General features: G+C 49.2%; 1 protein-coding gene and 2 long non-coding RNA genes across 3 annotated transcripts in view; 2 read left to right on the forward strand and 1 right to left on the reverse strand.

Annotated features, from left to right (window-relative positions):
* Positions 1-10849: 10849 nt before the first annotated feature.
* On the forward strand, positions 10850-11467 carry LOC120982074. Its single transcript, XR_005774834.1, has 2 exons — positions 10850-10985; positions 11222-11467. It is a non-coding gene; the product is annotated as an uncharacterized LOC120982074 (long non-coding RNA).
* Positions 11400-14212, reverse strand: LOC120982073. The gene is made up of 2 exons (XR_005774833.1): positions 13987-14212; positions 11400-11685 (listed from the first exon to the last, which is right to left on the reverse strand). It is a non-coding gene; the product is annotated as an uncharacterized LOC120982073 (long non-coding RNA).
* A 7224-nt stretch (positions 14213-21436) lies between these two features.
* The window catches only part of BTBD7 (BTB domain containing 7), a 30819-nt gene continuing 26832 nt past the window's right edge, over positions 21437-25423 (forward strand). Inside the window, exon 1 of the mRNA XM_040411144.1 lies at positions 21437-21567. The gene's annotated coding sequence lies outside the window, so the exon portion shown is untranslated. The remainder of the gene's footprint in view (positions 21568-25423) is intronic.

A 25423-nucleotide genomic window follows, 5' to 3' on the forward strand; every position in this document is an offset into this window, starting at 1 on the left:
GATCTGAAGATGTGTGCCGTGCAAAAGGGATGAGAGCTGCATGCTGGAAAACAGGCCCCTAAAGCCTGCTGGGGACCGCTGATGAAAACTGCTACCAAGGTGAATGTTTGTGTTTTGTGGACTTTCCATGGTGTGAACAAACACCAAGACTGTGAACTGTTATTTTATTTTGCCTTCTGTGTGAATAAACACTGAACTATTTAAGTTAAAGACTTTGTGATTGCCTCTATACTGCATCCACTAACCTGCCTACCAGAGCGAATCCCCACAATTGGTGCCGGATGCGGGCAAACGTAGTGAGGCAGGCCTGAAGGCCGAAAAGTTTTTGTTTTTCCCGGGCACGAGTGTATGTCCTATATTAAGCCGGCATGGTTACGACCCGGGTCCCAAGACAAAATGGACCCGGTCGTGAAAGCCCTCGTGGAGGCTAGCTTGCAGCAGCGGGAGGTTAACAAGCAGCAGCAGGAAACTAACCAGCTGCTATTACAACATGTAATGGCATATCAAGTGGCAGGAGCGTCCCAGAACGTCCACGATGCCCGGAAAGCTGTCCGTGCGGCGATCCCTAAGATGACCCCCACAGATGACGTCAAGACCTATCTGGTGGTGTTCGAAAAGGTGAGGGAGAGGTTACCCCGAGACCAGTGGACTGAGGTCGTCGCTCCGTTCCTGACGTCTGGGCCCCAGCAAGTGCTGTTCGATCTACCCGATGATCAAGCGGCCAACTACCTGACCGTAAAAGGTGAGATCCTGGCAAAACTGGGGGTGAATGTATTGGTCCGGGCCCAGCGGGTGCATCAGTGGGAATTTAACTTGGCTGAACCCGCCAGACCACAATATTATGACCTGCTACACCGATTGCAAAAATGGCTGCAGCCTGACATATTGACTCCCACTGCTATGCTGGACCATCTGTTGGTGGATGTGTTCTGGAGGGTTTTGTCATACCCTCTCCAGCACTGGATCGGCCATGTGTCTCGGGGTAATGCCTTAGAGATGGTCGACCTGTAGAGAGCTACGAGGCCACCAGAAAACTACAGGGGGGTTCTTTTGGGAGGGGGCCCATCAAACCCCGGAAATCTCCACCCCAGACCCGGCGGCGTGTGCCAGCAAAACCCGCCCGGGATGTACCACCTGCAGACCCAGCCCCGGTGGTCTGCTGGCGGTATCAGGAGCCTGGACACATAAGGGCCAACTGTCCCCATCGCGGTGATCGCATGGATACCAACTATGGCTACCGCCACTCATTGTATGCCAGGAAGCTGTGTGCCACAGGTACCTCCGAGACTATAGACAATAGCCACCTGTGCCAGGTGGAAGTGGGGGACACTCTGGCGGTGGCACTGCTGGTTTCAGGGAGCCTGGTGTCTCTGGTAAGAGCTGCCCTGGTGCGGCCCACCAAGTATACTGGCCGAAAAGTCGGCATGGTGTGCATTCATGGAGAATTAAAGGACTATTCCACCGCCCTGGTCTCTCTGTCAACGGTGGCCGGAAGGCGGACTTTTGGGGTTGGCCATCACCACAAAATTACAGTATCAACTAATAATTTGGAGAAACTACCCCGGTTTTCTATCACTGTGGCCTGAGATGAGAGTCACCAATACACTTGAGACAGGGATAACCCTAGCTGAGAGGCCCAGCTCAGGGGGTGACCAGAACCCTGGGAACCTGAGACCAAAGGGCCAGCGGTAGGGGTGACCGCCACTTCGGTGGAAGCGGAGGAGACAACCCTGCTAAGTGTGGTGGTGGGAGATGTGGAGGACTTGCCGCTGGTCCGGAGTTGGCAGACCTCAACGTCTCCGGAGATAATTTTGGTACAGCACAGCACCAGGACCCGACTCTATCTCAAGCCTGGGAAAATGTGGTAGTAGTTGAGGGTGAGCCGCAACAACCGGGGGCCGAGTCTAGGTTCCCCCGTTTTGTGGTTCAACAGGAGATGCTGTATCGAGTAAATCAACTACGAGGTGAGCATATTGAACAGTTGGTGGTGCCCAAGGCATATCGCAAGCTTGTGTTGGAGTTAGCCCACCATGTTCTTGGGGGACACCTGGGCCAGCAGAAAATGCAGGATCAGATTCTACTGGCCCAGTGTGTTCAGGTGGAAGAGTATTGGAAGTCTTGCTCAACCTGCCAGATAACCAGCCCCCAGCCACATTTCCGTAGTCCCCTGGTTCCTCTCCTGATTATTGAGGTTCCATTAGAGCGGATCGCTATGGATCTCATAGGCCCAGTACCAAAGTCCACTAGAGGGCACAACACATCTTGGTAGTCCTGGACTATGCCACTCGATACCCGGAGGCGGTGCCGCTGCGACATACCTCAGCCAAACTCATAGCTAAAGAGTTAGTGGAGATGTTTTCCTGAGTGGGCCCATGAGGGAACTCAGTAAACTACTACAGATCAAACAGTTACGGACGTCCGTCTATCACCCGCATATGGACAGCCTGGTACAAAGGTTTAATCAAACTTTGAAAAACATGTTAAAACGGGTGGTGTCTAAAGATGGAATGGATTGGGATCTGCTACTGCCCTATCTCATGTTCGCAGTGCGAGAGGTGCCCCAGGCCTCTACGGGGTTCTCTCCCTTCGAGCTGCTGTATGGCCGACATCCGCGTGGTTTTTTGGACATAGCCAAAGAGGCGTGGGAACAACAACCCACACCGCCTAAAAGTGTGATTGAGTATGTCACTCAAATGCAAAAGCGGATGGAGACGGTGTTGCCGCTGGTTAGGGAACATATGGAGGCAGCCCAGCGAGCCCAGAGTAGGGTCTATAATCGCCAGGCTCGGGTTCGGAATTTTAACCTGGGAGATCAGGTTTTGGTTCTGGTGCCGACGGTGGACAGTAAGTTCCTGGCTAGGTGGCAGGGTCCCTACGAAGTGCTCGAAAAAGTTGGGGAGGTAACCTACAAGGTACACCAGCCCGGGCGGAGAAAGCCGGAGCAGGTGTACCATGTAAACTTGTTGAAACCGTGGAAAGATAGGGAGACCAGTACGGACAACAGCCCCCAGCCGGGTTTTCTCGGGGTACAGTTTCCAGTCCCGCAGTCTGATACGAGGGAAGCAGTTGCCACAGTAAAGATTGCTGACAAACATTCCTCTAAACAGACTCAGGAGGCCAGGGAGTTCGTCAGCAGGAACACGGATGTGTTTTCGGACCTCCCTGGACGCACTTCTATCATCTGACATGACATTGTCACTGAGCCTCAGGACAGAATTTGGTTGAAACCATACTGGGTACCTGAGTTGCAGCGACAAGCCATCTCGATAGAAGTGCAGCTGATGTTACAGCTAGGTGTCATCGAGGAGTCAAAAAGTGAATAGGCCAGTACGATAGTCTTAATACCCAAGCCGGACGGGACATTACGATTCTGTAACGACTTCCGCAAACTTAATGAGGTTTCCAAGTTTGACGCATATCCCATGCCCCGAGTAGATGAGCTTATTGAGAATTTAGGCCAATCCCAGTATTTTTCTGTGTTGGACCTCACCAAAGGGTACTGGTAGGTACCCTTGACGGAGGCTGCCAAGGAAAAAACGGCTTTCATCGTGCTAGAGGGGCTGTATCAGTACAAGGTATTACCCTTTGGTCTACATGGCGCTCCCGCCACGTTTTAAAGGCTAATGGACATTGTTCTCCATCCACATGGTCGGTGAGCTTCGGCATACCTGGACGATATCGTTATCCACAGCACCGACTGGGAAAGTCACCTACCTAAAGTACAGGCTATAGTGGACTCCCTTAGGAAGGCTGGCTTGACCGCTAACCCAAAAAAGTGCATGATAGGGTTAGAAGAGACCAAGTACCTGGGGTATGTAATTGGACGCAGAGTTGTCAAACCTCAGGTGAACAAAATTGAGGCAATTCGGAATTGGCCCCGACCTGTCACTACTCGGCAAGTGAAGTCGCTGCTGGGAATGGTGGGATACTATATGAGGTTTGTCCCCCATTTTGCCACAATGGCCGCACCATTGACAGACCTTTTGAAAGGACGCAAGTCAGTAACAGTCCACTGGAAAGAGCAGGCGGAAAAGGCTTTCTCCGCTTTGAAGTTGTTCGTTGTCTTCCTCAGCCGGAAGCTTACCCCAGCCGAGACCAGGTACAGTACTGTGGAGAGAAAGTACCTGGCTATCAAGTGGGCACTCGAGTCTCTCCGCTATTATTTTTTGGGGAGAAAGTTTCATCTGGTGACTGACCACTCCCCTCTCAAATGGATGAGCCAGACCAAGGACAGAAATGCCCGGGTCACCCGGTGGTTTCTGTCTTTGCAAAATTTCTAATTTACGGTGGAACACAGGGCAGTTGCTAGGAAACACGGATGCCTTGTCCCGGTTACTCTGTTTAATGTGTGTCCACCCCCTCAGGGTTGAACAAAGGGGGGAGGTATGTAGGAAGGAGCAAGGGGCCATCATTGATGATCGGTGCGTGTCACCGAGGTTCCTGGCCTTGGTGAGGTACTGTAAGAGCCGTATTTTTTCCTGAATACTTTGCAATCTGACACTTCAGCTGTTTAGTATGGCTGTAAAGGGACGGCTCTTACTAGGAATAGCCAAAGTGCTGGGTGGGTGGCTACTCCCACGTTCCAGGCCGGGTCTTGGGAGGCTTATAAAAAGCAGTCACCATTAATCAGGTGGTCTGGATTATCCTCCGTCTCACAGTGAAGATGTGAAGTCTCTGTGGTTTGGGATCTGAAGATGTGTGCCGTGCAAAAGGGCTGAGAGCCGCATGCTGGAAAACAGGCCCCTAAAGCCTGCTGGGGACCGCTGATGAAAACTGCTACCAAGGTGAATGTGTTCTGTGGACTTTCCATGGTGTGAACAAACACCAAGACTGCGAACTGTTATTTTGTTTTGCCTTCTGTGCGAATAAACACTGAACTATTTAAGTTAAAGACTTTGTGATTGCCTCTATACTGCATCCGCTAACCTGCCTACCAGAGCGAATCCCCACATCCTCTTTTGAAAATCCTGATTCTGCCAAGGTCACGTCCTTTACCAGGTTTCTGGCCAGGGCTATGGATGGGACGTCACTTCCACTGTGGAGGTATTCCTCTCCCTTGCGCATGGGCAGTCTTCTGAATCTACCTCATCTGCGCATGCGCCAGAAAGAAGGATAGTTTTGTCCCCATCCACGGCAGGTGTGTCCTTACTTTTAAATTCGTAGAAATGCATCTATGGAAAAGGAATGTGGGGCCATTACATACCGTATGCATCTCTGGGGTTATATGTGAGGGTCTATTTGCAATGCATCCTCGGAGATGTAGGCGTTTGATGAGCTTTTGCCCTCCCACAGAGAGGGAAGAAAGTCCTCCAGATATGTGAGTAAGACTACTTTCACATCAGCGTATTTGCTGGATCCGGCAGGGTTCGTCAAAAACACTTCCGTTACTGATAATACAACCGTCTGCATCCGTTATGAACAGATCCGGTTGTATTATCTTTAACATAGCCAAGACAGATCCGTCATGAACTCCATTGAAAGTCAATGGGCGACGGATCCGTTTTCTATTGTCCCCATTGACTTGCATTGTGGGTCATGACCGATCCGTCTTGCTCCGCATCCCATGACGGAAAGAAAACCGCAGCATGCTGCGATTTGCTCTCTGGTATGGGAACGCAACCAAACGGAACGGAATGCATTTTGGAGCATCCCGTTCTGTTCAGTTACGTTTTGTCCCCATTAACAATGAATGGGGACACAATGGAAGCGTTTTTCTTCTGGTGTTGAGCCCCTATGACATATCAATACCAGAAAATAGAAACGCTAGTGTGAAAGTAGCCTAAAAAACTGTTTTAAACACATGGCGATTGTCATGTACTTACCTGCCTGCACCCCTGTGGCCATCCTGGCATCGCCGACGTCATTCAGTTACTGTGGCATCCAGCCCCGATGACGCTGGCGCTGGTCGACCTATCAGGGAGCAGAAACGCTGAACCAATCAGGCTTGGTGCCGGTGTCATGTGCTTCCTGTTGACGGGGTATTTATTTAAACAGGAAATTGCTGGCCACAGTTGCCTGTGATTGGTCTTCCTTGCCACATAAGCGTGTTTTGCTCTTCTGTTTGCACCTCTGGATTTTTGACCCACTCCTGACTTCGCCTTTGCCTGCCAATTTGACTCCTGACTCTGAGTTTGCTTCTCATTTTTGTTCTGACCTTTATTCGCTGTTTCCAACCTGGCCTGTGTGACTTCTCTTTACCCTCTAGTTTAGTTCCCATGCACTTATCCAAGTTAGGGACCGGCGACCAGTTGGGGGCCACCTGGTGTCACGCTTTGGTGTGGGAGGAAAACACCACACCGAGCATAGGAGGGAAGGGGGAAACAGGGAATCAGGCCTGGTACTAATGGCAGGGACGAGACTAGCTGCTCCTCCAGAAGGAAGGACGAACAGGAGTCTACTTCAGGCCTAATGCAAACAATAGGGAAATGCAACACACAGAACCCAAATAAAATACAAAAGGGAAAGGAAAGACTTAACTTCAAAGAGGCTATGGAAGCACCAGGAACTCAGCCGAGATCCAACCACAAACAATCCACAGGCACAGAAGCTATAAACCGCACAGCATTGTAGGAGAAGCAACTATAAGGGTACTTTCACACTAGAGTCAAAGTTTTCTGGTATTGAGTTCCGTCCTAGGGGCTCAATACCGGAAAAAAAACCTGATCAGTTTTATCCTGATGCATTCTGAATGGAGAGCGATCCGTTCAGGATGCATCAGTTCAGTCCCTCTTCCGCATCCGTTGCTCCGTTCCATGGCCCCGCCCAAAAAATATAACATGTCCTATTCTTGTCCGTTTTGCGGACAAGAATAGGCATTTCTACGATGGGCCGCCCATTCCGTTACGCAAATTGCGGAAAGCACACGGGCGGCTTCCGTTTTTTGCAGATCCGCGGTTTGCGGACCGCAAAAAACTGAACAGTCGTCGTGTGCATGAGGCCCTATTGAGGACATGGGCTGATATGTTGGAGCTATATATGCAACATAAGTAAGTAAGAGAGAAATGGATGGCAATGTAACTTCAGGTTCAGACTACACAAGTTTAGTTTGTAGTCTGTTACCATGGAGACACATTGGCCTGCAAAAAAAAGTTATAGGCAGAAAATGACATGAAATTTGTACTAAAAATCCTATAAAGCCTTGTTTCATCCTCTTCTGGTACAGCTGGGTGGCAGCAATATGGCGGTCAGCACACCTTCTGCAGTGTTTGTCACCCAGCTTTTCTAGAGTCCTGAGCAGTGCACCTGTCCAATGATGCAGGGACAAGCGTGAGAAGAGGGTGAGAATTTGTGAGAAACCCAGTCGGCCATAGGCTGGCACCCAGCTTTCCGAGCAGCAGATATCAATGGGGTTGAATCTAATGTTTTTTTTTTTTCTTTTTCCGTTTTAGAGGGTAAGGAAAACACGAATAAAGAAGCAAAATGAATAAAACCAGAGTCTGTGAGTCGGACGTGATCGCAGCAGACGTGTCATTCATGAGAGATAATGAAGATGTTGCTTGCAGGAACAGAGAATTTGTCTGGTAAAGTCTGCATTATTAGATTACACTCTGTAGCATTGGATTTGATGTCATGGTAACATACAGGCGCTTGTGTGTACCGGGGGGGTAATGACATTAATAACAAATGGGATCGTCATCACACCTGCCTGCCTCAAATCATTAACTGACCGCGTGATGGAGAGTGGCAGGAGGAGCCCCCCCAAGATCTGGTAATACAGGCCTCCAGCAAATAATGAAAATGACATGGTCTCCTGGATGTAAAAATGAAAGGGATGGAGACCTCAATGCTAACAGTAGCACAGAGTATTTCAGGAGAGGAAGGTTCTACTCATTTGAGAGGAGACAGCTGTGGGTTATATAGGAAAAAGAACAGAATCCACAGCAGCACAGAGCATGGCCTCTTTCACACGAAGGCGTGCGCCCCGTGGCCGTGCTGCGGCCCACAAATTGCGGGCCGCAATGCACGAACACCAACCGTGGGGCAGCCGCAGCGGATCGCTGACCCATTCACTTTAATAGGACATGTTCTATCTTTTTGCGGAACGGAAGTACAGGACGAAACCCCACGGAAGCACTCCGTAGTGCTTCCGTAGGGTTTCGTTCCATGCTTCCGTTCCGCACCATTCCGCATCTCTGGATTTGCGTAATGCCCACGGAACGGCGCCCCGTGTATTGCGGATCCGCAAATGCAGTCCGCAATACGGCCGTGGAGCACACACGTTCGTGTGAAAGAGGCCTATGAGTGCTCTGATCCGTGTTGTGCAGTCCGAGAGTTAGGGCCCATGCACCTGGCTGTAGTTTTGGTCCGCATCCAATCCGCATTTTTTGCTGATTGGATGCGGACCCGTTCATCTCATAGGGGCTGCAAAAGATACAGACAGTGCACCGTGTGCTGTCCGCATCCACATGTCCGTTCTGCGCCCCCACACAGAAAATAGAACATGTCCTATTCTTGTCCACTTTGCAGTGCGGAGGCACGGATAGAAAACCCACGGAAGCACTCCCGATCCGTGCCTCGGTTCCGCACCCCCGGTATCATTGGGATTGCGGACCCATTCACTTCACACGTCATACGGTGCGTACACTGCCGGGCACGGTGGGGCAACGGCCGTGTGCATGAGCCCCGAGAGTTATACAGCGGAAGAAGCAGTCTTCCAGCAGCACAGAGTATTTCAGGAGAGCACTGGCTGAAAGTTACATAATGAATTGCACTCTGAAAGGAGCAGGGCCCACAGCAACACAAAGTATTTCAGGAGAGAGCTATACTTAGATAGAGGGAGGACACAGACCAAAAGTTACATAGAGTTATAATCCCCAACAGCACAGAGTATTTCAGAGAAGAGGAGTGCGCTGACCCCTCTCATCGGATCATGTATATGAGTTGAATGTAGAATATATTCCCCTTTGGTTTGGAGCGTTATATGATTTTCGGCAGTTTCTGCTTACCTCTAGAGCTTTTAGATTCGCTATCACAGAGTTTCTCCTCGTCGGGCTCAGATACTTTCCTTGGCACCAAAGATCAAAGTCTCCATGTTTATTTTATTAAATAAGAAGCAAATACAGTGGGAGCTGAGACCGCGCCAGTAATAATGAGCAGAGCATTCTGGGAGGCTGTATATTGGCAGACCACCAGCCCGCCGCTCTGGGAACAGACAAGTCGCGGAGGGGGGGGGGGGGGGGGTCCGCGGTAATAGCCCCGGGACGTCCGCTTATTAATGCTGCCTACAAATGTCTGCTCTGCACTAATCTCTACATGCACACAAACGTTGTTTGTTTCCGTGTCCGTTCCTTTTGCAGATAGGATGCGGACCCATTCATTTCAATGGGTCCGCAAAAAATGTGGACAGCACACCGCATCAGTATGTCCGTTCCGTAGCCCCGCAAAAAAAATAGAACATGTCCTATTCTTGTCCATTTTAGGCATTGTTACAATGGATCTGCAAAAAAACACGGATGGCATACGGATGTCCAATTTGTGGACCGCAAAACACATACGATCGTGTGCATGTAGCCTAAGTCTATCATGTGTGATACTGTCTGCTGAGCCGCTGTATCTAAGCCTGTCATATGTGATATTGTCTGCTGAGCCGCTGTATCTAAGCCTGTCATATGTGATATTGTCTGCTGAGCCGCTGTATCTAAGCCTCTCATGTGTGATATTGTCTGCTGAGCCGCTGTATCTAAGCCTGTCATGTGTGATATTGTCTGCTGAGCCGCTGTATCTAAGCCTGTCATGTGTGATGTGCTGTTGAGCCGCTGTATAATCCTCTGTGATGAGCCACTGTATCTAAGCATGTCATGTGTGATACTGTCTGCTGAGCTGATGTATCTAATCCTATCATGTGTGATACTCTCCGCTGAGCTGCTGTATCTAATCCTATCATGTGTGATACTCTCCGCTGGGCTGCTGTATCTAATCCTATCATGTGTGACGCCGTCTGCTGAGCCACTTTACCAGATCCGTTGCACAACGCACACCAGTCATACCTGATTGACTTATGATGGTGTCCAAAGGGTTCCGCCAAGTTGTTCATCATTTTGAAACAATGGCGCATCATGTGGGATACTTTCTGTTGGGCAGTGTATCTAAGGCTGCAATCACACAACGGTGAAAAATGTCTGTGCTACGGCTGTTCTCCGAGCCATCGAAGTCTGTGGGTCGGTGCACACTGCTGTCGCACGGCCATCAAAAAATAGGACGTCCTAGTGGCCGTTAGACAGACGTTTATCCGTCTGATGGCCGTTATAAACAGGGTGGATTCTAGAAGATGCTGGGGAGAGACCACTGAAATTCATCCACTTTAAGGCCTCATGCACACGACCGTTGTTGTGTTCCGTTCCGCAAAATGGGGGCCCGTTGTTCCGTGATCCGTTTTTGTTTCCGTGTGTCTTCCTTTATTTTTGGAGGATCACCAGACATGAAGGAAAGTAAAAAAAAAAGTGTAAGTGAAGTTTGCCATGCAAATGATAGGAAAAAAAAGGACGCGGATGACAATCTTGTGTGCCTTCGCGTTTTTTCACGGTCCCATTGACTTGAATGTGTCTGTGAACCGTTTTCCGTGAAAAAAATAGGACAGGTTATATTTTTTTGACGGACTGGAACCACGGATCACGGACGTGGATGAGAAACGGTGCATTAGCCGAGTTTTCATCGGACCCGTTGAAAGTCAATGGGTCCGCAGAAAATCACGAAAAACGGAACAACGGACACGGAATAAAACAACGGTCGTGTGCATGAGGCCTTAAAGGCCATTAAAAATAATCAGACGGATAGACACAAAATGGCCATGGAAAACTGAGAGTAGAATCATTCGTAGCCGCCATTATTTTCATCATTTTATTTTGGCCCGCCATATATAAGGCTATCATGTGGGATACTGTCTGGTGAGCCGCTGTATCTAAGCCATCATGTGTGATAAGTCTGCTGAGCCGCTGTATCTAAGCCTATCATGTGTGATACTGTCTGCTGAGCCGCTGTATCTAAGGGTCTATTCACACGTCCGTTTTTTCTTTCCTGATCTGTTCCGTTTTTTGCTGAACAGATCTGGACCAGATCTGGACCCATTCATTTTCAATGGGTCCTGAAAAAAATCAGACATTGAGCTGTCCGTTTTTTTCCAGGACCCATTGAAAATGAATGGGTCCAGATCTGGTCCAGATCTGTTCAGCAAAAAACGGAACAGATCAGGAAAGAAAAAACGGACGTGTGAATAGACCCTAAGCCATCATGTGTGATACTGTCTGCTGAGCTATGTATCTAATCCTATCATGCCCGATACTGTCTGCTAAGCTTTATCTGACCATGATACTGCTGGCCGAGCCTGTGTATCTAGGCCTATTGTGTGATACAGTCTCAGGGAACCATGCAGCAGCATGAAGGATTACAGGCGACATTGTGTGGAGAGGAGATACATGTATTTCGGACGCCGCTGGACCCAGGACACACACTGCAGTAGACACTTTACACATTTGATAGTTTCCGTCTGTGATTTGCTGGATTGCATTATCCGATCAGCTTCAGTTCAGTCTCTAATCCTTTTGTATGATGATGTCATCATGACGTCACAGGTGATTGTGTCCCCTCTCCTCCCCTCTAGTGTTTCGGCTGGTCCGGGAGGTTGGCTAGGATCCACGCTGCCGGAGACAGGAGGCCGAAGGATAAAACAGAAAATCCCACAATTGTTTCCTGCAAGAATGACATGGATAGTGAGAGGTGGACCCTGCTGACCAGACTAAGGACCTCCTAGTCCTGCTCACAAAGCCAATGGGTGCGTTACAATGTGTCAGTGCAGGTAACAGCTAAGAGCCTGCAGTTACCGACAGGAGACAGATTGATGCCGCTGTGTTTAGCTCCACACTAATATAGTATAAGCAACACTAACAAACCCAATAGTTTTTATTCACTGACAGCAAGCACAGTTTGTGACATGGTGAGGAATCAAAACATAAAAGTATACTAGAAAGTTGCAGAACTTCGCATTAGACTATAAATAAAGGGATTGATCCTTTTGTTCTCCAGGGAAATAAGGCGCTGCCAGTGGTGTCTGGAGGGAGACACGGGGGTCCGGGGGGGGGGGGGGTCTGGAGGGTGACACAGAGGTCTGGAGGGGTAACACGGGGTTTGGAGGGGGACAGAGGTGTCTGGAGGGAGACACGGGGTCTGGAGGGGGGTCTGGGGGGTGACACGGAGGACTGGAGGGGTACAGAAGTGTCTGGAGGGGTAACACGGGGTCTGGAGGGGGACAGAGGTGTATGGAGGGGGATACGGGGGTCTGGAGGGGGACAGAGGTGTCTGGAGGGAGACACGGGGTCTGGAGGGGGAAACGGGGTCTGTAGAGGGAGACAGAGGTCTGGAGGTGTACAGAGGTGTCTGGAGGGAGAAACGGGGGCACTGGAGGGGGATACGGGGGTCTGTAGAGGGACACAGAGGTCTGGAGGGGTACAGAGGTGTCTGAAGGGGACAGAGAGTCTGGAGGGGTAACACGGGGGTCTGGAGGGGGACACGGGGGTCTGGAGGGGGTCAGAGGTGTCTGGAGGGGGACACATGGTCTGGAGGGAGACAGGGGTTTGGAGGGGGACAGAGGTGTCTGGAGGGGGACAGTAGTGTCTGGAGGGGAACAAAAGTTTCTGGAGGGGGACAGAGGGATCTGTAGGGGGACAGGGGAGGTGTCTAGATTTTCCTCTTTCCCCACTGAAAACACAAACACGCTTTGCTGAACTGACGTGTATGGGGGAGATCTAGTAGCTGGTGGCTGCTGACAGCCATTGAAGGTGTACTGGCACCCTTAGGCCACCTGCACATGTTGCAGATTACACATGATTTTTCAGCGTGGATTCCCATGTGGAAATATCGCAGTGTAGGACAGTACCAGCAAAGTGTATGCGATTACACAAAACTCATGTGCACTTTGCAGATTTTTTTCTGTGCAGAAATTGACCTGCCGTGTGGATTTCCAAGGCTAGGTCTACACGACGACAATAAGTCGCGCAACACATAGGGCACAACTACACTGTGACATTTTGTCGCACCAATGTTGAGCGACAACTGTTATAATGATAGTCTATGATGTCACACTACGACATGTTGCGAATGCGACGTGACAGTAGCAGAAAAATCAATTTCTAATGGATTTTTTGCGTCTGTCACGTCGCAGTCTCAGCATGTCGTTGTGTGACACCATAGACTATCATTATAACAGTTGTCGCTCAACATTGGTGCGACAAAATGTCACAGTGTAGACCTAGCCTAAATCTGCAGCATCTCAATTATGATTTGTGGTTTTAACTGTGGATTTGGCCCTTTTACAGTGAAGGGTGAGATCGGCTGCAAAAACCACATCTAAGGCTACTTTCGCACTTTTGCTGGATCCGGCAGGGTTCAGCAAAAACGCTTCCGTTACTGATAATACAACCATCTGCGTCCATTATGAACGGATCCGGTTGCATTATCTTTAACATTGCCAAGACGGATCCGTCATGAACTTCATTGAAAGTCAATGGAGGACAAATCTGTTTTCTGTTCTGGCAGATTGTGTCAGAGAAAACGGATCCGTCCCCATTGACTTGCATTGGGGGTCATGCCGGATCCGTCTTGCTCCGCATCCCAGGACGGAAAGCAAAATACAAGATGCTGCGGTTTGCTCTCCGGTATGAGAACAGGATGCATTTTGGAGCGAGCGCTTCGTTCTGTTCAGTTACGTTTTGTCCCCATTGACAATGAATGGGGACAAAACTGAAGCGTTTTCTGTACCAATGACGGATCTCAATACCGGAAAACTAAAACGCTAGTGTGAAAGTAGTATTGCAAAAAGGTAAAATCCAGAGTGGATATTCGCAGCATAACGTGCCACGCCGCGTATTTCACACCACTATCTCATGCACATTGCTGGCGCTGTAATGATGCCACCCACAACTCCACATAATAATATAATAATTACAAACTCAGCTCTTTTATACCTGTAAAAAAAAAAAAAGTTGTGATACTCACCAATACTCCAACCTCCTTCTTGGAAGGCTTGGTGTGGCACCTGTTGATGAACATCCACCATGGACTTCTTGCTGGCAGCACAAGGGCCCTGTAGACCCTGACTGGCATGGTGCCCGTCACTGATGTCAGGTCCCTGGGTGATGCGACTTCTCGATGCACTGACTTGTCCTGATGTGGGAAATGGATGGAATGAGACAAAGTGACAGAGCTGGGAGGAGAAGCCCAGACCCCTCCTCGCCGGAGCCCACTGACCGGAGCCGTTTGATCATCCAGTGACTGACACTAATCATAATCTAATTCATTATGTCATTGTGGGATCCTGGAGAGAAGATAAAAGCCCTCTGTGCTTATGCCCATGGGCTTCCAGGGTAGCAGACTATCTTCACAGCGCCCCCAAAAAAAGGCCGGCCCTGTCCTATGCACATAAAGCGGAATCACTGTGCAATAAAACGTTCTGAATCTTTCTTATAGATCCGGAATTTTAATTTGTCACCATTTTCAAAATCTCTGCTTGCTGTGAGTAAATGGGAACATACTTTACACCCCGAGGACAAAAAATGGACCTGAAACTTGTTACAATGTATCCATTCTAGGCAATTCTCTGTAATCCAGATGGATACAATCTATTAGTGTAATGCCTTAGGGCTCGTTCACATCACCGTTTCTCCTTTCCATTTCCCGGCTCCGTTGAGGAGAACGGAAAGGACGGATTCTGCAGATAACTGAGGCGTAACAGAGCCTAAAGACCCCATAGACTATAATGGCGTCCGTTCGGTGTCCGCTCAGAACATGATTTTTCACACTAGCGTTTTAGTTTTCCAGTATTGAGATCCGTCAAAGGGTCTCAATACCGGAAAAAAAACGCTTCCGTTTTGTCCCCATTCTTTGTCAATGGGGACAAAACGTAACTGAACAGAACGGGATGCAGTTCTCATATAGGAGAGCAAACCGCAGCATGCTGCGGTTTTCTTTCCGTCCTGGGATGCGGAGAAAGACGGATCCGTCCCCATTGACTTGCATTATGGGTCATGACGGATCTGTCTTTCTCCGCATCCCAGGACGGAAAGAAAACCGCAGCATAGAAAACACAATAGAAAACGGATCCGTCCGCCAATGGAGTTCATTACGGATCCGTCTTGGCTATGTTAAAGATAATACAACCGGATCTGTTCATAACGTATGCAGATGGCTGTATTATCAGTAACGGAAGCGTTTTTGCTGAACCCTGCCCGATCCAGCAAAAACGCTAGTGTGAAAGTAGCCTTCACACGGCCGTTCAATTTGAATGGGTCCGTGATCCGTCCGCACCTAGGGCTGAAACGATTACTCGATTGAATCGAGTAATCCGACCCAAAAAAATAATCGATGCAAATTGTGGGCGCTGGGGACATGGCACTGAAAGGGGACAGTCGGCAATGGATGACATGGTGGGCTGACTGATGGCAGTGGGGGACATGGAGGGGCTGATCTGATGGCACTGGGGGACATGGAGGGGCTGATCTGATGGCAGTGGGGGACATGGAGGGGCTGATCTGATGGCAGTGGGGGACATGGAGGGGCTGATCTGATGGCACTGGGGGACATGGAGGGGCTGATCTGATGGCAGTGGGGGACATGGAGGGGCTGATCTGATGGCACTGGGGGACATGGAGGGGCTGATCTGATGGCAGTGGGGGACATGGAGGGGCTGATCTGATGGCACTGGGGGAGTGGGGGACATGGCAATGGATGGCATGGAGGGGCTTATGGCACTGGGGCAGTGCAGCTGAAGGCACTGGGGGAACGGAGCTGATGACACTGGGGGATTGTGAAGCTGATGGCACTGGGGGAACTGATGCACTTGGGCTGATCGCACAGGAGGGAACGAAGGGTGTTGGGGTCTGATGAGTTTTTATAAACGAAAATAGTTTATTAATTAATTTTTTCTTATCAGATTACTCGATTAATCGTAAAAAATAATCGATAGAATACTCGATTACTGAAATAATCGTTTACTGCAGCCCTATCCGCACCGCAAAAAAATAGAACATGTTTTATTTTTTTTGCAGTGCGGAGGCACGGAGAAAAACCAGACGGAACCGCACCGCACCTTCTGGATGTGTAGTATATATATAATGTGCCCTTGTGGCTTCTATTATATTTGTTAGATTGAGAAAACCTTTCAATTCTATCAGAAATAGAAAAGGATCATCCTGAGGGCAAAATATCCAACTTAGAATACGCAGGTCTATTTGGAGTAAAGCCGGGTTCACATCACCGTTTATTTTTCCGTTCTGATCCGTCAGAAAAATAGAGAAAAAAGCATCCGTTATCGCACATTTGGCCCGATCTCAGACAGAAACGGCAGATGCCAAATGTGCATAACGGATGCTTTAAATACAGGATCCGTCCCCCCCCCCCCTTTATTTTTCTGTTCTTCTGGCGGATCATAACGGAAAAAATAAATGGTGATGTGAACGCGGCTTTAACCATGAGAACAGGAGACAAGAAGGCAGCACTGACTATACGCGCTGAAGCATTGGGGCAGCTTGGATTTCATGATCACAATGAATTAAATGCATTCCTACTGTACATTTAGTGGGTTGTTTTTTGTATTTACTGTATTTCTCGCCCTATAAGACGCACCTTAGCTTTTAGAGTAGGAAAATAAGTAAACACATTTTTCATCAGATCTCAGCTCAGACCCCCAGTGTTACTAAGACCCTAATCAGACCCCCAATGTTTATAAGACCCCCGTGTTAATAAGACAAAAAAAATAAATAATTAACTCTCTTGTTCCAGACACAGCCGCTCCAGCGCTCTTCCTGCTGTGAGCCAACATCGCAGGTCACAGCAAAGGAGAAGACCAGGGAGCAGTGAGTACAGAGCCATCATTATAGAATTCACTCCACAAGACGCACTGACATTTCCCCCCTCTTTGTGTGTGTGGGGGGGGGGGGGGGGGGGGGGGGGAAAGTGCGTCTTATAGGGAGAAAAAAAGTGTTCGTTTTTTTGTCATATTTATGAACATGAACTGATTCTATGGATGTTCACACACTATTTAAGGACCCTGATTATGCAGTCAGGTGAGGCACCGGTCCGTTGTGCCGCTCTATGTAAAAGAGCCTCGCTGTTTCTCCCCCGCGTGTCCGTAGAACTGCCGTAAAAAGATGGATTACTGGTGAGTGCCTTATTGTATCTTTCCTATTGAATGTGCTCAAAACAGAAAATCCACAGATTTTTTTTTTGTGCAGATTTCTGTAAAACACATGCTTTACTTACGGCATTGAAAAGGATGAAATCCGCAAAAAAACAAACAAAAAAAAAAAAAACACGTGCTGTGAATCTCAAAGTCTGCACAGCAAGTCAATTTCCGTACGGATGAAAAAAAACATACGGGGAGATTTATCATTCCCTGTGCGCCTGAAATGTGGCGTTAAAAAGTCACAGGTGCAACTTTTTTTAAAAAAAAATTGTCATAGCTCTCCTTTTTCTCCGTCCTTACCTCTTGTGTCAAGGGCCGGGAAGGCGGTGTGACCAGACGCCACAACAACTTTATCTTCATTTATTGCCAGAAATCTAGGGCAGCTCTAAGCTGGTGCACGGACTGCCGGAGGATGCGCCTAATTTATGTCATAAATTAGGCGCATCCTCCGCCGGCAGCGCAGGAGATATCAAGACAGGTGCAGAAAGCACCAGTCCTGCTGAATCTCCTCCATAGATTTTCCTAACCTTTGCTGGTACTCTATGACGCTGCAGAATGGGGGGGGGGGGGGGGGGGTGAAAGGGCATCTGTCAGCAGTTTTGTACCTATGACACTGGCTGACCTGTTACATGTGCGCTCGGCCTCTGTGTTGGTCCCATGTTCATATGTGCCCGTATTGCTGAGAAAAATGATGTTTTTATATATGCAAATGAGCCTCTAGGAGCAACGGGGGCGTTGCCATTACACCTAGAAGCTCTGCTCTCTCTGCAACTGCCGCGCCCTCTGCACTTTGATTGACAGGACCAGGTGTGATGACGTTTACACACTGCCTGGCCCTGTCAATCATAGTGGAAAGTGCAGAGCAGTTGCAAAGAGAGCTCAGCCTCTAGGTGTAACGGCAACGCCCCCGTTGCTCCTAGAGGCTCATTTGCATATAATAAAACGTCATGACAAGGAGTCATTACAAATAGACGCTCCAGAATGGTCAGGTCAGGATCGGTGACTCTCTTTAAAATGCAAAGGCTACACTCTGTCACCACCAGGCGGCGCTCATGGTACAGAACTCGCATGTAACGCTGTAAGAGCATGTTCACACGGCGGAAATACGTTCATTTGCCACGCAATCCGTGACAGCAATCCTAGGTGGGACCCCGTCCATTAAGGAAGGGGGGGTTTCCCCTTCGGTGTGACATACTGACAGTATAGAAGCTGCGTGGTGATGACTCTCCAGCGCACTGGGCGGACTCGCGGGGTGTCAGCGCTCTAAATATGATTATTTACAAAAACGGGAAACAGCTGTTTGGCAGCGATTGTTTTCCATGACCTACGAGGAGTTACCAGATGGAGGATTAGGAACATTCTGCACATTTCTTGTCTCCTGATTTAACCACACTGTGCATGGGAAGAGAGGACCGAGCCTTGCGCTGGTCCAGCTCAGCTACATGCACCGCCTAAGCCACTGCTATAGGGGAAAACTATGATTGTGCGGCTTTTTTCGAGCGCTGTGCATCGTCGGGTTCCTTCGGGTCTGCTCGGATTTTCCAGCCTGCGGAGTATGGATCCGCAGAAAGTATATGGGACCTCTACGCCGCACACTGGAAGAGCTGAGCACCCGACGGTGCAGAGCGCCTCCAAAACTGCATGCAAAAACCTGACCGTGAGAGGTGCAGCTGATATCAGTCCTGCCTATGGATGTCAGTGTTTAGTTCTGGCAGTGCAGCACTACTCCGCTCCTGAAATGGAGGAGAGCAAAACATAAAATGTGAACACGCCTCTATGTGGCTGCTGTGATGCAGGGAGGTGCGGGCAGACGATCCAGAGGAGACCTGGTGGATTACTGTCAGCGGAAGTGGAAGAGCCCCCGGCCTGTACTTTGTTAACTCGTTAGGGTCTGCTGGGAGTGATAGTCCCACAAGATGCTAATTATTCAGGAATATTAGGAGAGTTGAGCACAGTGACATCTAGTGGATGAAAACAAACCTGCAGCATGTAAGTAAAATGCACAGCACCCAATCACCGGGGATAGGATTAGATACAGCAGCTCAGCAGACAGTACCACATGATAGGATTAGATACATGGGTCCAGTAGTACAGCAGACGGTACCACATGATAGGGTTAGATACATGGGTCCAGTAGAACAGCAGACAGTACCACATGATAGGGTTAGATACATGGGTCCAGTAGTACAGCAGACAGTACCACATGATAGGGTTAGATACATGGGTCCAGTAGAACAGCAGACGGTACCACATGATAGGATTAGATACATGGGTCCAGTAGTACAGCAGACAGTACCACATGATAGGATTAGATACATGGGTCCAGTAGTACAGCAGACAGTACCACATGATAGGGTTAGATACATGGGTCCAGTAGTACAGCAGACAGTACCACATGATAGGATTAGATACATGGGTCCAGTAGTACAGCAGACAGTACCACATGATAGGATTAGATACATGGGTCCAGTAGTACAGCAGACAGTACCACATGATAGGATTAGATACATGGGTCCAGTAGTACAGCAGACAGTACCACATGATAGGGTTAGATACATGGGTCCAGTAGTACAGCAGACAGTACCACATGATAGGGTTAGATACATGGGTCCAGTAGAACAGCAGACGGTACCACATGATAGGATTAGATACATGGGTCCAGTAGAACAGCAGACGGTACCACATGATAGGGTTAGATACATGGGTCCAGTAGTACAGCAGACGGTACCACATGATAGGATTAGATACATGGGTCCAGTAGTACAGCAGACGGTACCACATGATAGGGTTAGATACATGGGTCCAGTAGTACAGCAGACGGTACCACATGATAGGATTAGATACATGGGTCCAGTAGTACAGCAGACAGTACCACATGATAGGGTTAGATACATGGGTCCAGTAGTACAGAAGACAGTACCACATGATAGGGTTAGATACATGGGTCCAGTAGAACAGCAAACGGTACCACATGATAGGGTTAGATACATGGGTCCAGTAGTACAGCAGACAGTACCACATGATAGGATTAGATACATGGGTCCAGTAGTACAGCAGACAGTACCACATGATAGGATTAGATACATGGGTCCAGTAGTACAGCAGACAGTACCACATGATAGGATTAGATACATGGGTCCAGTAGTACAGCAGACAGTACCACATGATAGGATTAGATACATGGGTCCAGTAGAACAGCAGACGGTACCACATGATAGGATTAGATACATCGGTCCAGTAGTACAGCAGACGGTACCACATGATAGGATTAGATACAGCAGCTCAGCAGACAGTATCACACATGATGGCATTAGATACAGTATCACATGTGGTAGGATTAGATACAGCAGATAGTGTCAGACATGATAGGATTAGATACAGCAGTTTATCAGACAGTATCACACATGGCAGGATTAGATACAGCTCAGTATCACACATGGCAGGATTAGATACAGCAGCTCAGTATCACACAAGGCAGGATTAGATACAGCAGCTCAGTATCACACAAGGCAGGATTAGATACAGCAGCTCAGTATCACACAAGGCAGGATTAGATACAGCAGCTCAGTATCACACAAGGCAGGATTAGATACAGCAGCTCAGTATCACACAAGGCAGGATTAGATACAGCAGCTCAGTATCACACAAGGCAGGATTAGATACAGCAGCTCAGTATCACACATGGCAGGATTAGATACACCATCTCGATTAGATACAGCAGCTCAGTATCACACATGGCAGGATTAGATACAGCAGCTCAGTATCACACATGGCAGGATTAGATACAGCAGCTCAGTATCACACATGGCAGGATTAGATACAGCAGCTCAGTATCACACATGGCAGGATTAGATACAGCAGCTCAGTATCACACATGGCAGGATTAGATACAGCAGCTCAGTATCGCACATAGCAGGATTAGATACACCATCTCGATTAGATACAGCAGCTCAGTATCACACATGGCAGGATTAGATACAGCAGCTCAGTATCGCACATAGCAGGATTAGATACACCATCTCGATTAGATACAGCAGCTCAGTATCACACATGGCAGGATTAGATACAGCAGCTCAGTATCACACATGGCAGGATTAGATACAGCAGCTCAGTATCACACATAGCAGGATTAGATACACCATCTCGATTAGATACAGCAGCTCAGTCTCAATGATATGAATTCCATAGAACCGCCGGAGCTCCACCGGTGACGTCAAGGTGAATCACGTGATGCGTCGGCTGGTGACGTAGGCTGAGGGAGGGGGAAGAGACAAGATGGCGGCGGCGGAGTTTTGAGGCGGAGGGGGGAGTTCGGGAGCGTCTATCACCGGGATAATGGCCGTAGCGGAGCACACGGGAGGAACCGGAGGAGCCCGGAGCTGCTGAGCCGCCAGGAAGTGAGTGTCAGCTGCGGAGCGAGGCGGGGGCCGCCAGGGCTGGGGTGACAGGCCCTGTGGTTATGGGGGAGCAGTTATGCAGGGGCCCCTGTACTCACAGGGGATTATCTATTGTCATGTCCACTACTGTGCTGCCCCCCAACTATACTGAACCCCAAAACCTGCGCACACTCTTGTTTCGCCCCTCCCCCACTGCAGTCCTGAGCCCCACAACCGGGGCCCACTGCAGTCCTGAGCCCCACAGCTAGGGCCCGCTGCAGTACTGAGCCCCACAGCTGGGGCCCGCTGCAGTACTGAGCCCCACAGCTGGGGCCCGCTGCAGTACTGAGCCCCACAGCTGGGGCCCGCTGCAGTACTGAGCCCCACAGCTGGGGCCCGCTGCAGTACTGAGCCCCACAGCTGGGGCCCGCTGCAGTACTGAGCCCCACAGCTGGGGCCCGCTGCAGTACTGAGCCCCACAGCTGGGGCCCGCTGCAGTACTGAGCCCCACAGCTGGGGCCCGCTGCAGTACTGAGCCCCACAGCTGGGGCCCGCTGCAGTACTGAGCCCCACAGCTGGGGCCCGCTGCAGTACTGAGCCCCACAGCTGGGGCCCGCTGCAGTACTGAGCCCCACAGCTGGGGCCCGCTGCAGTACTGAGCCCCACAGCTGGGGCCCGCTGCAGTACTGAGCCCCACAGCTGGGGCCCGCTGCAGTACTGATGCCACTTCTGAACCTCCCTAAACCAGCAACTGCTTCTGAACTGACCCATCCCTACTGTACTGAACCCCAAAACCAGCCCTCCTTACTGTACTGATCCATCCTTACTGTACCCCAAAACTGGTACCCACTGCACTACTGCCACTTGTTCAACTGTACTGAATGCCAAAGTTGGTGCCCACTGCAGTACTCCTGCTCCCCAACAAAATTAGCACTCGCTCCACTACCAGAGCCCTTTCTCTCCTGTGCACTCCCTACTATATTACCACTTGTTAGGATACATTGTGCCTCGTGTTATACTTTACCGTACCCCTCCCGTCACCCTGTACCCCATTAAGTACAACGCCGCAACCCTTCTATCAGTCGGCACCCTCTGAGCGCCCCCTGTTGTCAGGAGCGATTCTGGTCATACATCAGGGAATTGTTATTTGTGCGGTCACTGATATCAGGACTCCCAATGCCCGCAGGGTGGCACTCGGAGCTGATGTGATCCAACATAGCCCCTGTACCCGCCCGTGGATGTCCTGTCTGTAGTAAGGCCTCATGCCCATATCTGTACCATAATTTAGTTTTGTACCGTTCACGGGGCCTCTGTGGTGTGTGTTGCAGTGCCGAAGTGGCGTCGCTTTGTGTTGCAGCGTCAAGGTTTTGTAGTCTGTCTCATTCAGTGAGCAACGCAATTCCATTAATCCGGCATCAGTGGAATCTGATTTGGTGCTGAATATTCTGCATTACTGGACAGTTAGGGCGTCCAAGAGCACGCAATTCGCTGCTATCTACTCGATTATTGCAAGTTCCTCTGATCTGGAGTTCTGTGCTCGAAGCCACTGACGGGTTATCAGATGCCGGATTAAAGGGCTTGTGCTGTATTGTTTGTGTGTCATGTGACTGAGTGAAGCAGGTTCTGATCCGCTGGACATAATCTGGCCTTGTCCACCAAGTGTCTGGACTAAACGCCAAGGGGGCGCGGGCCGGAGTCCAGTCTGTCCATGTATCGTGCAGAGGCCTGCGGACGGTGTATCCTCTGCCGACCTACCTGATGGCGTCTTACAATGCTTCAGAGCCGGTAAAACGCGTCAGCCCGGAGTCCAGGCTGCTTAGCTCACAGAGGCTGGATACAACTGTAGTAAACCCTCAGTTGGGTCTGTACAGGTTTCCAGCCTCTCTGGCTGTAAATAAGAATGTTTCCATTCATTGAGAGCAAGTAGAGATCTTGGGCCAGTATACTTTCTCATCAGCTTATGGAATAATGCGCTGGATGTACTGTGCGGTGTACGCTTTTTTTTTTTTTTTTTAACTTGGGAACCTGGTGGCTAAGTGCGCTGCTGTATGCCTATGCAATGGCCTAATTCTCCCTGCGTCTACCTCTGCAAACAGTGTGAACAGACCCCCAAAGCGGCGGACATTTGAAATGTTTGGTTCTTTTCATTCATTTTCATCTGACGCGCATCATGTTTTTTTTTTTCTTTTTTGTGTGATATTAGAAAAGGTTTGTCTAAAGAAACGGAGCCACGCGTGTCCTCGGCTTGTGTCTGGTAGAGCTGCTCGACTGTCCCTAAGGCCTCATGCACACGACCGTATGTATTTTGTGGTCTGCAAAACATGGATCCATAAAATAAGGATCACTCCTGTGTTGCATCCGTGTTTTTTTATTTTATTATTATTTTCTTGACTTCAATGGGTCCATGGTCCGCATTTTGCCACCAAGCATAGGGCATCTTGTATCTTTTTGAGGAATGGACGTCTGGACGCGGAAAGCGCATGGATGGTCCCTGTGCTTTCCGAATCCGGTTGTCCATTCTGCAGAAAAATAGGATACGTCCGCAAAATTCAGACCACAGACCCATTGGAATCAATGGATCAGCAAAAAAAAAAAAAGTGGAAGGCACACGGACCACATCCATATATTGCAGCAGGTCCGTGATTTGCATATCGCTAAATACATACGGTCATGTGCATGAGGGCTATTTTTAAGGGCCCGTTCTGATTTGTTTTTGCCGCTGATTTTTATTGTGTTTTCCATGCGGAATCAGCGCCAAATACCTTCCCATTCATTTCACTGGAAAGCAGCATTTTATTTTATTTTTTTCCACATGGGGGGGGGGGGGGGGTCAAGAAGCAGCATGCCCTATCCACGCCGAATCTTCCATTGAAATGAATGGAAAGTGGTTTGTGTGGTTTTTGGTGTGGATGAGCACCAGAAAAAATAGTTTTGCATAAAATAAAAAAAATGCGCTTAAATAAACATACGCATGTTCCTAGGTGGATTTTAAAAATGCATTGTGTGAACGTACCCGAACACCTCCGTACAGAGCGCATCGCTGTATTAGCTGCGGAGCGCGGGTTTACAGGCATTTTCCATTGTGGTTACTTCCCCTCCGGCCATTTCCCTGGTAAGAAACAAATGATCCGTATTCTTCATGGTTAATGGTTTCCTCATTGATTTGCATTTGTAATGAGCAGCGTAGATCTCCAGTACCAGGAGGCAGCGAGCTACCCGCGCCAGATCTGAAGGGGCGTGACTTCTGTGTTTTATAATGGCCACTGACCCGTAAAGGAAGGAGTTGTCGCCCATCGTCTTCCAGATCCTCTATATACTGTGGGGCCCGACCGGAACATGAGATTGCTGTCAGCCAAATGCTCGTTCGGTCATCAGGTCCTCCCCAATACACGTGCACACCAAGAAGTGTATTTAGTGAGTGAGTCTAAGGGTACGGCTACACCGCGATTTTAAATTTTTTTTGGTGCTCAAATATTGCAGTGTAGGAGGGTAGCCATAGAAATGAATGAGGCCACAACGCGACTCGCCGCCTTGACCCCAGAATCGCAATAAAAATCCAGCAGTGTTAGATTTTTTAGATTCCGCGACCCCATTCATTTCTATAGCTTCCCAGCTACACTGCGACAAGTGTCAAACCCAAAATCACAGTGTAGCCGTACCATTAAAGGGGTTATCCCATGACTGATGTAAAAAATAAAAATCAGACATCATATAGTACATGACAATCCCTTTTTAAAAAAAAAACTAGAACCAGCCCTGCGCCTCACATGGATACAGAGATCTCCACATTCATTGCTCTGCTAGATTTATATCAAAATAGCAGCTCAGGGGGCGTGTCCATTCTGCTGCAGCTCAGGGGGCTCGTCCATTCTGCTGC

The sequence above is a fragment of the Bufo bufo genome, chromosome 11 (genome assembly GCF_905171765.1).
Source record: "Bufo bufo chromosome 11, aBufBuf1.1, whole genome shotgun sequence".
NCBI classification, from domain to species: domain Eukaryota; kingdom Metazoa; phylum Chordata; class Amphibia; order Anura; family Bufonidae; genus Bufo; species Bufo bufo.